Consider the following 13,875-nt stretch of genomic DNA (forward strand, 5'->3'; position numbering starts at 1 on the left):
AGAAATCCTGAAAATTTGTACATAACGTTTTGAAACATCTTTTTATTAACTTTACATTGAAGATTTTGAATTGTATAGGATGAAACATGTAAAGGTGAATGATTCACATGTACATAAGCATTTATGATATTATTAAGATACATACTGCGTTGCGAGAAATAAAACTCGGACGCGATGTATGAAGTCGCCAAAGCCAATGGCAGTTCTTAAATGATTTTACCGCTGTGCATAAAAGCACTTGCATAATGATGCTCATTTGTTAATTATGAGCAATAGGAAATAGCAATATAATGAAGTTAAAGAATGAACATGGCGGTTTAAAGATTAAATCAAAATCTTGGTGCGTCAAGAGGTCTGATATTATATAATAATAATTATGTAATACGCAAAATAATGAAAATTATTAATAAGCTATTTATACATATATTGTAACATAGATGATCATATAAGTACATGTTATATTTTCACATAAAACTTTTCGTGTTTATTTTTTATATATATATATTTATTTATTTATTAGATACGTACTAGGAAATCTGTGTTCATCGATAGCTTATAACGAACGGATAAAATCAGAGAAATAGATAAAAATTAAAAAAATATTAATTCACAAGATAATTCTTAATTATATGTAATACTGTTTATGGGGTGTGCGAATGAAGAAAGAGATTCAAGAAACAAAATGACATAATTAAGAATTACTTTGTACAAGATTTGAGAGTAGTAGCACTATTTTTCAAAATTTATCCGGAATAATCTAAATTTGTATGATTTTTTTGCTAATTTATTATTATTTTTATCGGAGTCAATTATAATTTTCAAAGAAGATGAAGAATGTATGAAACGATATATTTTCATTATCTTGATCAGAGAATTTCGGATTTTTATAAATGTTGAATTAAAAATGAATTAATAATGTTCACTGATGTGACTACTTTTTTAGTCTGCAAAAGTATTTTTTTTTACATACGTTTGTCGGTTGATAAGTTCATGATTAATTCCGCTAGACAATGAATATCAGCTATGAATATCAGCAATGAATATCTAAGATACGCTAATATGATCGAATCTAAATGTTCAAATGTATTTCCTATCACCATATTAATCTTGTTTTACATTCCGAGATGTTTTTATACAGAACTTTTACCTCGCAGGTGTTCCATGTATCCATTACATATTTCCTCTATTCGCTGTCCTCTAAAAGCAACTCTTACTTAGCGCATAAGGAAAGTTCTGTGACACATAAATAAGGAAAAATTACGCATATTGCATGCGTAATTGATAGCGTTCTACATTAAACTATTATTTCCCAACCTGAGACTTACGAAATAGATTCACGAAGTTATATCTTTTTTACAAGATAGATTAATGTCAATCGTATTCGTAACTGCGTGGACGTATCACGGAAAAAGATTGTTCCGTGAGGAGGAAAAAGGGGAAACGTGCCAGAAGATATGAATGCAAACACTTTTGCGGAATTCCCGTAGCTGCTCGCATAGATCAAGCATGTGTGAAATGATAGGAGTTTGATCCCATTACAAATACTCGAGTAAATATTTTAAAGAATTGTACTGAGTAATTCACATTGAAAAGAATTAAAGGAGGCGTAAAAATGTGACAACACAAACGCAAACGTGTAATGAAGAAAATTTGAAGTGATTGATAATCTGTTTACCACGCCGTTTTTAGTTCATCTTTTTATAACAAATTTATGTGCAGTTTTATAATTGTATACATTTTTTTTACTATGATTAATATTGCTATTAATTAAAATATCTAAGTTTTTGGCAATTTATATGAATGTAATTAAAATATTTAACTTTTTAATTATTTCATTATTTAAATAATTTCAACCGTGACAACAATTATAGAACTAATAAAACAACATGAATATTTTAGCCATCATTAGACATGGTAAAGAATTTAAACATTTCGTCTTTTTGTAATTTTTAAATTTATTCTATCAGCTTATTTGTTTCAATGGATACATTCAGTACTACAACCGCTCACTGAGTGCTCTTGCATCTGTTTGGTCTATATTTTTAGATCTAACGGAATATGCTAATCAGATGCAAGAGCTCACTGAGCTTAATTAACGGTTGTAATACTGAATAAAATCAAAAGTTCACATTTTCATCTTATGCGCTCTCGATTTATGAGAATTCGGATTTGAATGATATAATATTAAGAGTAAAAACAGAGAAAGCGGTTTTTTTAGCTAAGAAGTTACTTTATTCTGCTATATTAACGTAGTTAGACGGGGGTTAAACGTATAAGTCGGGTAGGTACAAATATGATCTTACAATATAAACTGTAAACAAACATCAGTTGTCTGTATGATCTCGACAGTGACCGGTTTCGTATCTGATCGAAAAGTTGAATGTTCGCTGCGTACGTAGTGGAATTCCCAAGTAACGTAAATGCATCCCATTCCAAGCTGTTTCTTCTATGACGAGACGTCCGAAATCAAATTTCTGGAGTAACTCAGGGTGTTGGACTGGCACAACTTTGAGATAACTCAAGTTTTACCAGGTAAGTTTCGAGATAAAGCAAAACTGATATCTTTTTTAAATTGGTTCTCTTAAGAATGCGAGAGCTTCTCAAATTCGTTAAAAATTTTTATATGTAAAGTAACATTACATCGTTTTATTCACATTCTTTGGAATTCCCATGTTACTTATGTGTACCATGATTAAATATATATAATAAAACTGATTTTATTTTAACTGCAATATTATGTAAAAGCCATTTTATTTTGCTCCAAATATTCATTTTTCTCTCCAATACAATATATCTTAATAATGTTCATGTTTCAATGTATATAGTTTTCGGAGAATTTATCATGTGATACTTTCTCTTTAATATTGGCAGCGCTCCTATTTAGCTTTCGGGGAATTTGTCATGTGCTTTCGATAATTTCAATTCGAGGCCAATACGAGTTGTCTATTAGCCAATCAGATGAAAGCGAGATTTTATCCATTCATTTCATCTTTGGAAAGTTTTAATTTTCAACGGCAATCTCTATTTTCGATTCGGGAGCAATATGTTACTCGATCACTAATCGTGCTCTTTTAATTTAAATAAGAAATTAATTCCCGAATTCAGAGAAAAACGTTTTTTTTTTCATTATAATTTTATCATGTGTATTCTGGAATAAGATATTAATCAATAATCACAATGATAATATTCATTTTAACAATAAAACTATAAAATTGATTAATTTTGGTAACGTGCGTACCTAAGGCGTATATTACCGGTACCGCGTACCAAAGTACACTAAGAAAAAAAATTTGTTCAACTAACTGAACACATTTAGTTGTTTGCAGATTTGGTTAATTCAACAAATTTTATTTAATTGAATTTAACCGTAGTCTGTTTAACATTGAACAGCTTGTTAAGCAGACTAAGGTTAAATTCAATTAAATAAAATTTGTTGAATTAACCAAATCTGCAAACAACTAAATGTGTTTAGGTAGTTCAACAAATTTTTTTTCTCAGTGTACGGTGTACCGGTACTGTACACCTTAGGTATGATAGATACGGTACCGGTATGCATAGTACGCTGTACACTCACCATACCAATACCGTCGAAGTATTTTGTTATCTGGGTTTTTTGTAAACAGTCGATAATGCCACTCGATCTATTAATGTTGGAGGAATTTTGTGAATAAAATAAAATAATTTTCTCATTTTTTTATAGTAATTATTTTTAATAATTAGGTTTCTTTATAATAATTGTAAAATGTAGATTTTTAATATAAACTTGGTTTTATTATTTAATCGCTATATATTATTTATTAAATCAAACAATTTGCCAAAAGGCTCAATAAAATTAAATAATAATATAAAAGAGGGCTACGAGCCTAAAATATTAATATAAATTTTAGACTCGTAGCTCTCTTTTATATTATTATTATTTATTATATTAGAGCTTATTATTATATTTTATTGATCAAATTTTTGAAATATTTTTTATTCGTCGCAGTACATATGTTCATAATATATGTTTTTTTATTGTTCATTGTTTTAATATCACTTTCTATTTTATTATTTGCCAAGTATAATTCTTAAAAAAAGAATGAATAATTAACGTCAACATTTATGTATTTAATATAAAATTTGATAGCTTTTTAAATAATTAAGGATGTAATTTTAACGTGATCATTTCTGTGAAAAAAAGCATTAACAATTTCTAACCACGAACATTATTGCGATTATTATTGTTCAACGCCTTAACATCTTTGTATTTCTCGCATAAAGTATATAAATACAACATTCCATCAGAGACTTTACATAGTATTGTTATACCTTTCGGCATTAATTCGCAATAAAAATCCAGCTTTTTTTAAATTTTCCTCATTACTTCGTTCATGGAAAGAGAAAAATTGTTGATATTCCACGTAAAATTGTTTTATACAATCAACTATTGAGATAGGGGACTTTAAACTATAAATAATTGATGCGATCACGTGAATAATTATGCTGGACATCTAACGTAACGTAAATTTATTATTAAAATCACTAAACATTCAATTGTCGACTGGTTTCGATTGAAAACTGTAGAAAAAGTCTATAAACTTTGCACAAACACGTATCTATAGTTCATTACATATCGAATATGTTAATAAGAATTTACTTGCACGACGATATTTTCATACTAAAACGATAATCACAAAATCGATTATAGAAGAAGCATATTTATTGCATATATATCTAACTGAAGTGACGTTCCACAAAAACAACGTGTACGTATCGGATGTTAAAAAATCGATGGAAGATTATTTGCGCGACGATAATTTTGCGTTAATTGTAAAAGTGAACACGGAGATAGTCAAAATACATCATTGCTATAATTATATAGAAGACTCGACATTCTCGCATGATAATTTTTGCAATTGATACACAAATTAGATCCATACACGTCACGTGTCATATCTTCACGACTATCATTACTGCCTTCCTCATTGTCCCTGTCGGTTTTTGAGTTCTCACACATTGTATGTAATTCTCCGCGGGAATTTCCCGCCGAACGAATGATTCGCATTTCCGCCCTGACACGTTTATTAAAATGAGAACGATGTAAGACAATAAAAATATACGTTAATTAGGCGCAATGCTTAATTAGTCAATCGCGAAGCTAAAAAAACATTCAAACGGAACACCAATGGTGTTCATACCAGTTCACACGTTTTTAGTAGCTTTTGTCTTATATCCGGAAAATTCATTCCGAATGAGTGACGTTTTGCGTCACATTGGGCAATCTTGCGGTCACAAGTTGTTCTTGTAACGTGTAAAAATGAGAATATACCACAGAAATCACTATTTTAAATTCAAGGTTGCATTTATCAAATATGTATGAAGCCTCGATATTGCGTCTTACTAAACCGTATTACGTTAAACTTGCATGTTGCAAGAAAACACGAGTTGCACGTCGATTTTAAGAGGGCAGTATCTCGACGACGTGCCGATCGAAATGGAAGTTCGATAGTTCAGTAGATCAATCTCGCGAGAGGATCTCGCAAAAGCCATCGCGAGATAAAAGTATTTGTTCTCAGGAGCTATTAAGAGTCTGCAGGAGCTGTACGAATAAACGCCGCTGTTTGATTCGCCAATAATAATTATGTTCCCCCCGTTAATTATTGTTCGAAGTATATCCTCTTGTGAGGTCATATATTGTGGTATTATAAATTCCAAGGCGACCCCGGGCTAATCGCTGTTTATGTGCAAAATTTGTAGCACGTGCTTTCACTTAGATGCTAGTTACGTCAATTTTTCTCGTACTAAACGGTATCAGGATGCGTCATAGAATTTGATTAATTAAAGTGATCGACAGGTCATTGATTGTATAAATTAATTCGAATTTGTAGGAGTATGATGGATTACATTGAGATAAAAGTATTTTTCAATATGTAATACTGTTTATTTATTTAGTTGCAGAAAAACAGTCTTCTTTACTTAATAAACCAAAATAAACGTAGAGGACGGAAACAAAACTTTTTCAAATATTAAAACCGAGACTGCAGATAAATAAAAGTTTCAGTATTGAAAACAGAGTATATATTACTACCAAAACTATAGTACAGTTATCGTCGAAAGTTGTAAAGTTGTGATAAAAATAATTAAGCTTAATAGTTCTTAAATATTAAAAAACTACTTATAGTTTATAATTCTTTAATAAATAATTTTATTTATTTTATTTTTAATTTTTTCTTTCTCTTTTCTTTCTAGCTCTCTTTGTTTCCTTCGGAAACTTGAAAAATAAAATTAAGCTAAAATATTAGATATTTTTATATAATGATAGAGAATTTATATCCAAAAATATGAGAAATAAATGAAAAAGTCAAAAGATAATGACATCAAATAACATGCCATGGAAATTGGCGTGTTATTTGATGTCTATAATGTTCAACACGTTCCCATATCTCTATGAGACGATTCAATATGGATTTATTGTCGAACCGCAAAGCTCTTTGCAGCAGCGTGTTATCAGATTGGTAGATCAACTGAAAGCACGTGACCGATTAAAATGTCGCAAAACAACGAGATTACCTTGAAATCTCATTGCTGGTGCGGAGTGCGGAGAGTCATGTCTGTCCCGTGACTGGGTCCAGTCACGAGATTTCATGGCACATTCATGTAATTGCATAATGCAATGTATATATTTAAGGCAATTGAACTTACACTTGACGCAGTGGTTCTCAATATATTCTTAAAATTTATTACATTTATATTATATTTAATTTGACATTATTTTTTCATGCAATGCTTTATTTATTCCTATTTTATTTTCTCAACAGAAATAGTTATTAAGAAAATACGTAAGCTTTGAAATTCATTAGTAATCATTTAGTAGTTATTATTTAGCAGATGCTTTTATTAGATATTGACGATTATAATAATATTGAATGCATTAATTCGATTTTAGCAATAAATTTGATTACAGGTGCAATATAATCAGTTTTAGATGATCAGTTTTAGAACAATTCTTTATATTACTTATTCGATTAGCGATTTTCTTTTGGTTATAATTTTTCAGTTTTCTCTAATCATTTTTATATACATAAAATAATTATTTAGAAAATTTTAAATAATGTAGAATATGATATTTGCATTGTTTATATAAACTCTACTGTGCAATACAATGCTTTAACGTATTTTCGAGTGAAAATCGTTCCAGATATTTCTTAAATATTTCACAAGCCAGAGAAAAATTTTTATATAGTAAAAGTGACGGGGCGGAAACCTAATGTCACCGATTCATACCGATACAAGTCTTTCCCACGGCTCATACGTCAATTTATTTACGTCAGAAAAAACTTGCTACAACTTCTTTCGATGTGACGTCACGAGTCAATAAGTTGTTATATAAATTATAAATGTTATTTTAATTGAATATCAACATCTAAATGTTAAGTATGTACATGCACCGGCAAGAATGGCTACGTTTACATCGTGCGCTTAGTTCGCGACCTATACGATAGGTATCTTTGTTTAATATACAGGATAAACAAGGACATCTATTGTATAGGCCGCGGCCTAAATGCACGGTGTAAACGTAGCCAGTGTCCCCCGGTGCGTGGCGCTACACACTCGTACCGAAGCGCACACGTACGTATTACTGGAAGCGTGGAGGAGGCGAGGAGCGCGAAGGAGAAGGTAGTGGGGGTCGCTCCGATATTCTGTCCTTAACGCAAGGCTCACGATTGAGAGAGAAAGCGTAATTGGACGCGATGCCGGCTCGCAGTGTCCTTTCGCCGTCGTCGGGGGACATCATTCCTGTCGGTGCGTGTACATACGCAATGAGAGTTAATTCACAGAACTAAGGCTCATCATCGATGGAGCATCGATATTTATCATAATCGATTAGGAATACGAAAAAAGTTAACAGAACGATTTAATAATACAATACATTACGAACAATATTATTCTCAGTTTGAAATATTTCTAACATTCAGAAGATACTGTGCAAAAATTATTAATGCAATAATTATTAAAATTTACACATTTAAAAAAGAAAATATAAAATGCCAAATTCATTTTATATATATTCTCAGATAAATTAATATTTTACAGTTTTTTAAAAATTTTAGATTAGTCGTGATATAAAAAATAAAAGTTTTATTATATTACAATATACAATAAATATCAAAATAAATTATGTGTTATACTCATATTACATAAAATATTGTCGAAAGAAAAATATATAATAGAAATTATTTTAATAGTTAATTTAACCGGAACGTTTTGCGTAACTACTATTCGATGATTTAAATCTTTTTTCATCTTATCTCATCTTATATCTCATTTCATCCTCGTGTTAATCGGCGAGCAATCAAAATTGCGCATCATTCTTCCTGTATTAAATACTGAATCCGACGAGACAAAAATATGTTTGCTTGAAAAATCCCTCGCCACAGAAGGCACGAGAATGTTAGTGCATATTTAGTCGTTTAACATTTTGTTTGCACTAGCTTTATCAACTAATTTATCAAGAGCTGTTTACGAAACATACTACACCTCACACGTACATAAACGTATCGATAATATGACCTATTTGGCTTAATTGTTATTGTAATTATCTGTGAAATGACTAAACTTAATGGTTAAAGAGATAAGAATGCCTTATCAAGGTATTGATGTTTAGCTTCTGGTATTAAAATATTTTATTTCTTATGTAATTATTAAAAATCTCTTATATCCAAAAAAGGTTGATATGTAACCAAAACTAATCAACTTCTTTATCCAGTATTTTAAATATGCAGCAATGTAAATGCATTCTATTATCTCTTTCAACGTTGACATTTATAGCTATTATTAGATCCTATATAGAAAATTATAAAGTATTAGTGTATATTAGATGAGGAATCTTTATTCAAGTTCAGACTTCTTATAGACGATATATAAACTATCTTAATATTTAATATAAAATAAATGATTAATTTTTTTTTAGATAAAGTGAAAAATAGTGTATACATACTCTTTCGAATATGTATATGACAGACATAGCAAAAAATATGCACAAAAGTTTTCGCGTTTTTTATATCTCCACGATAAGGATTTCTTAAGCAAACATATTTTCGCTTGGTCGGATCTAGTTTAACGACGCAGAATGTACAATTACGATTGTTATTGTCGACTAATGCAGATATTATTCGAGATGAGGATATCAAAACCGGGAAATCAAGAAATCTAGGTGAGAAGAAGATTATTCTATGCAATTTTATAATAATCATTTACTATAATCACCTTCGAGCTAGTTTTGCCTCTCAATAATACATTTTTATAATAAATTTTTGCTTTAATTATTGTAAGCTACGTTGAGCAGCCACGGATATCTTAGAAAAAAGAGAGAATATTAATGCACTTTTTTTATTCACATCAGACGAATTGTTGGAAAAAAGTTTGAAAAAACGATTATTAGCATAGATACAGCAATATCACATTTTATTTTATTAACCCTTTCAGATCTAATTTAGTGTATTTAGTGGATTTAGTAATTTCTTTTTAATTCAGTTAAAGAACATTTTAATGAGTAATTTACAGTAAAAAATTAATTTTTTTCAAAATTTGGACTGTTTTTCCAACATGTAGGGCAGAGTGGAGCTATTTGAGCATAGGGGCAAGATGAACAAATGTAAATATCTAAATAACCAAAACATATATAGATATGTCTATGCTTGCATAATGTAGCACAAAGACAGAGATTACAGTGCCTTAATACAATAATCTGTCAACAGCCAAATACGTACGCTTTTTCGTTTTCGTATATCAAAAGTAAAATTAATAGATGAGTATTCTTTTTGGTTTACATGGTAATTAAAGCGATTAATAACAATCAAATGTGTTTTTTGGATATAAGTTATCGTATTTTTTAACTTTAATGTTCAAGTTGCTATTTTATTTACAGTTTTTCAGTTATAAAAAATATTTCAATCAACACCGATATGGGGCTTGTTGGACTAATAAATGTGGCTGTGTCCCACAACTAACCTTATAAACTCAGCTGCTTAAATGAAATCTGTCTTTATCAATGTTTTTTATTCTATGTTAACAATTAAACATATATTTTACGTTTAATTATTGGGTGCACAAATAAGTTTTAAAGCGTTTTTTTGTGTAACGTATAATTTAAACTTAGAATTCAAATATTTTCGCGCTCTTTTGATATGTAGTGATGCTTAATGTGTACTATTAAAAAACACAATTGACTTCACAAAATTGGAAACTTAACCTCAAAATTAAATGGTTTTAAAATGACGAGCGACAAGCAATTTATTCGACACTGCATTCGATACGAATTTCATCAAGGAAAAAGCGCTGCTAAAGCATGTGAATCAATTTGTTCTGTTCTTGGAGTCAATGTTGTACCCAAAAGTACGTGTGAGTTTTGGTTTAGGCGATTTAAAGAGGATGATTTTGATGTTAGCGATAGAAAACGTAGTGGTGCTCCTCGGAAGTTTACAGACAATGAATTGCAAACATTACTCGATCAAAACTCATGTCAAACACAAAACGAACTTGCACAGCAACTTGGAGTAACTCAACAAGATATTTCAATTCGTTTACGGCAGATGGGAAAGATTCTGAAGGAAGGAAAATGGGTGCCACATGCATTAAGTTTGCATTTGCTTCATGACAACGCCAGGCCTCATGTTGGCAAACCTGTAAAAGAAACGTTGCTAGCTCTTGGTTGGGAAGTTTTGCCGCACCCGGCGTATAGCCCAGACATAGCCCCTTCTGATTATCATTTATTCCGGTTAATGCAAAACGCTTTGTCCAGTGTACACTTTCGAGCATTTGAAGAATTGCGAACATGGGTGGATAATTTTATCGCATCGAAAGACGAAACCTTCTTTTCTTCTGAAATTCGCAAGCTGCTCGAAAGATGGCTAAAGATCATAGATAATGATAGAGATTATTTTGATAATTGAGTGTGTTTTCGTTTCTAAATAAATAAATATTAAATTTCATTAAAAACGCTTTAAAACTTATTTGTACACCCAATATTATTATAAAGAATAAGGATTTTAGTTTTTCTAATTTTGTTAATTAAAGCGAAGCTCGAACTCCGACAAAGTCACTAGATGTTGTTTTTAGCGCATCGACATGTTTTTATATAGGGTAAAAGATCATATTACTGACGTTATATACATTACTGTCAATCAAAATTAAAATTTTGAGGTGGAAAAAATATCTATGTTATTACTCTTACTACTATTATTACTAAAAAATGTATTTTACGAAAAACGTAGTTCCCGAATTAATTTTATGTTCCATTTATTAATATGAATTATATTATTTTAATATACATATTTTAATATATATACATATGTATATTATTTCAATAAAAATTTAAAAATATTTCAAAAGTTAAAATTATTTAATTACTTATCGTCTAAAACACAAAGAGACTAAGTTTACAGGTACAATAATTTAATATAAAAAACAGTAATGCATTCATCTGGTTGCTAGTATTACGAACAACGAAATTTTAAGGTTGCCAATATTACGTGCAACTTAGTTTGGTCTTTATTTTATTAAATAAAAAAAACAGTTAATTTTATTTAAACTCTTTTATTTTATTTGTAAAGTTTATAATTGAAATAATTAAAAAAAAATATTTTTAATACTTAAATTATGATTAATTGTATAAATATACTAAATCAAATATGACTAAACGCTTAATATGCCAGTAATATTGGTCTTTTACTCTACTATCACACCAATATCTCACACAACCTATGATACATTCAGTCGCACATTCATGTAAATTTTTGTATAACAAATTCGTCGCGATAAAGCGTCTAAGTCTAATTCTAAGAACTCGATGTTATTTGTTCGTACAAACTATGTGTTTGTGGATCACTATTTCATAAGTACAGATTGCAAAACTTTCGTATCAAGCAAATGTTATCACGACTTAACAGCTTGAGACGCCATGTTACACTAGAAATGGTAAAAAATATATCAATTTCGAAATTTTTGGTCATTCTCGGCATAAATTCCAACTCACAAACACGTATTGATGCGTATACTTTAATCCTGGAAAAGGATTTTCGCGAATCTGTGAAAGAGGAAAAAAGTATTTGTTATACAAAAATTATATGATTTAATCGATAATACAGGCGGCTTTAGGATCCCCTTAAAAGGAAAGAGAATATTACAAATTATTATATTTAAGATGAAAATAATAAAAATTTGATTAATATACACGTAATCCTTTCATGTTTTTAATAATATATAACCTCATTAAACAATTATCTTCATGGTTTAACTTATCCCTCGAGGCTGCTCAACATGTCCTATAGATAGGGTATATTGGTCCACTTTGCATCCTTGTAATTAACGTAATTTTTTTCTTATTTGTGAAATATATTAAGGATTTATAGCCAGATGAACATGCACCGTTTTAAAGCATTTACCATTAGTCTATCATAATTGTGTGAAGATTTATAATAATTTAAAGAAAAGATGTCACAACTAGCCCCGCTTTACCCTACATTAAATTATCTAGTCTCAAATGATGTTGATAAAATGAAATAATTTCAACGGATAAAATGTCCTCAAATTTGATGTACACTGATGCAATGTTCACAAATCTGAAGGGGTATGTCCAATTAATAATAAACTCTTAATAAACAAATAGCGTCAATGATTTTCAAAATTAAACTGACTTCCAAATATTCATTTATCACAAAGATTATAGCGTCTCTGCAATAAAGAAAAATGTGAACGATAAACTGCATCAACACTTTATAACAATTAAATTAGGGGAGGGGACGCAATCGCTGCTGTAGGTCGGAAGTAAAGACTTACGGTATCGTTGCGCGTAATAGTGTTGCGCTTAGATAATTAAAAATCATCTAGATATAGATAAGATAAATCACACAAAAATATATCTTAGATAAGATAAAGATGATTAATTTTACATTAATCTAGATAAAAGATGAAATTAAAAAATTTTTATCAAGATAATTTTGTTTTTAACTAACTATTAGACAGTAAAACGATTTATGCACAATTTCTGCACCTCTAGATAATTTTATCCAAGAGATATCTCCCAGAATACAATGGAGATATCTCCTGAATAAAGTTATCCTCAACTTATCTGGAAGTGAAGAAATTGGGCATTAGGACATTTTTTACACACAAAAAATGTATTTATATTTTCATTAATGTTTATTTTTTTCGAATAAAAGTTTTTTGAACATTTCGTCTAACAAACGGTTTCTACGTGGAATTAATATTTGTTGTCCACAAATAAAAAGGCGCTCCACTGGCGCTGATAATGGCAATGACGTGTCATATTTAAAAAAAATTTGTTTGACACACATGTGGATACAAATTAAGAATATCTAATTCCTTAGGTTTATCTTCTAAATATAAAAGTACTTTAATGTCGCTTTGAATTATGACTGATGTCATACTAATTCCAGTTTTATCTATATCATAAACAAATTCTCATTATTACTAGAGATTATATAAAAATTTTTTTATAATACTCTTTTACAATCTTAGTTAATTTGAAAAAGATTTTATCTAAGATAAGATAAAGATAATCTATATTCTTAGAATCTAGATAAAGATAAGATAAAATCATTTCTTCATCTATATAATTATCTAGATAATTTTATCTAAATAACGGAAAACACTGACGGTATCCATCCTCGGGAATTTTATCGCAACATGCAATATTTTAAATTAAAACATCGGTCATTAATTTTCCTCGTGAAGCCATCCGTTACTTTGTCATGTCAACATAAATATCGACCTATTCACCCAACACGGACCTCGTGAGCGGAGACTATAATAGACTGCCTGATCAAGACGTCCCGACCTCTAGGATATCAGCAAGATTTAACGGGGTGATCGGAA

The sequence above is a fragment of the Mycetomoellerius zeteki genome, unplaced genomic scaffold (assembly GCF_001594055.1).
Source record: "Mycetomoellerius zeteki isolate Tzet28-1 unplaced genomic scaffold, Tzet1.0 scaffold128, whole genome shotgun sequence".
NCBI lineage: Eukaryota > Metazoa > Arthropoda > Insecta > Hymenoptera > Formicidae > Mycetomoellerius > Mycetomoellerius zeteki.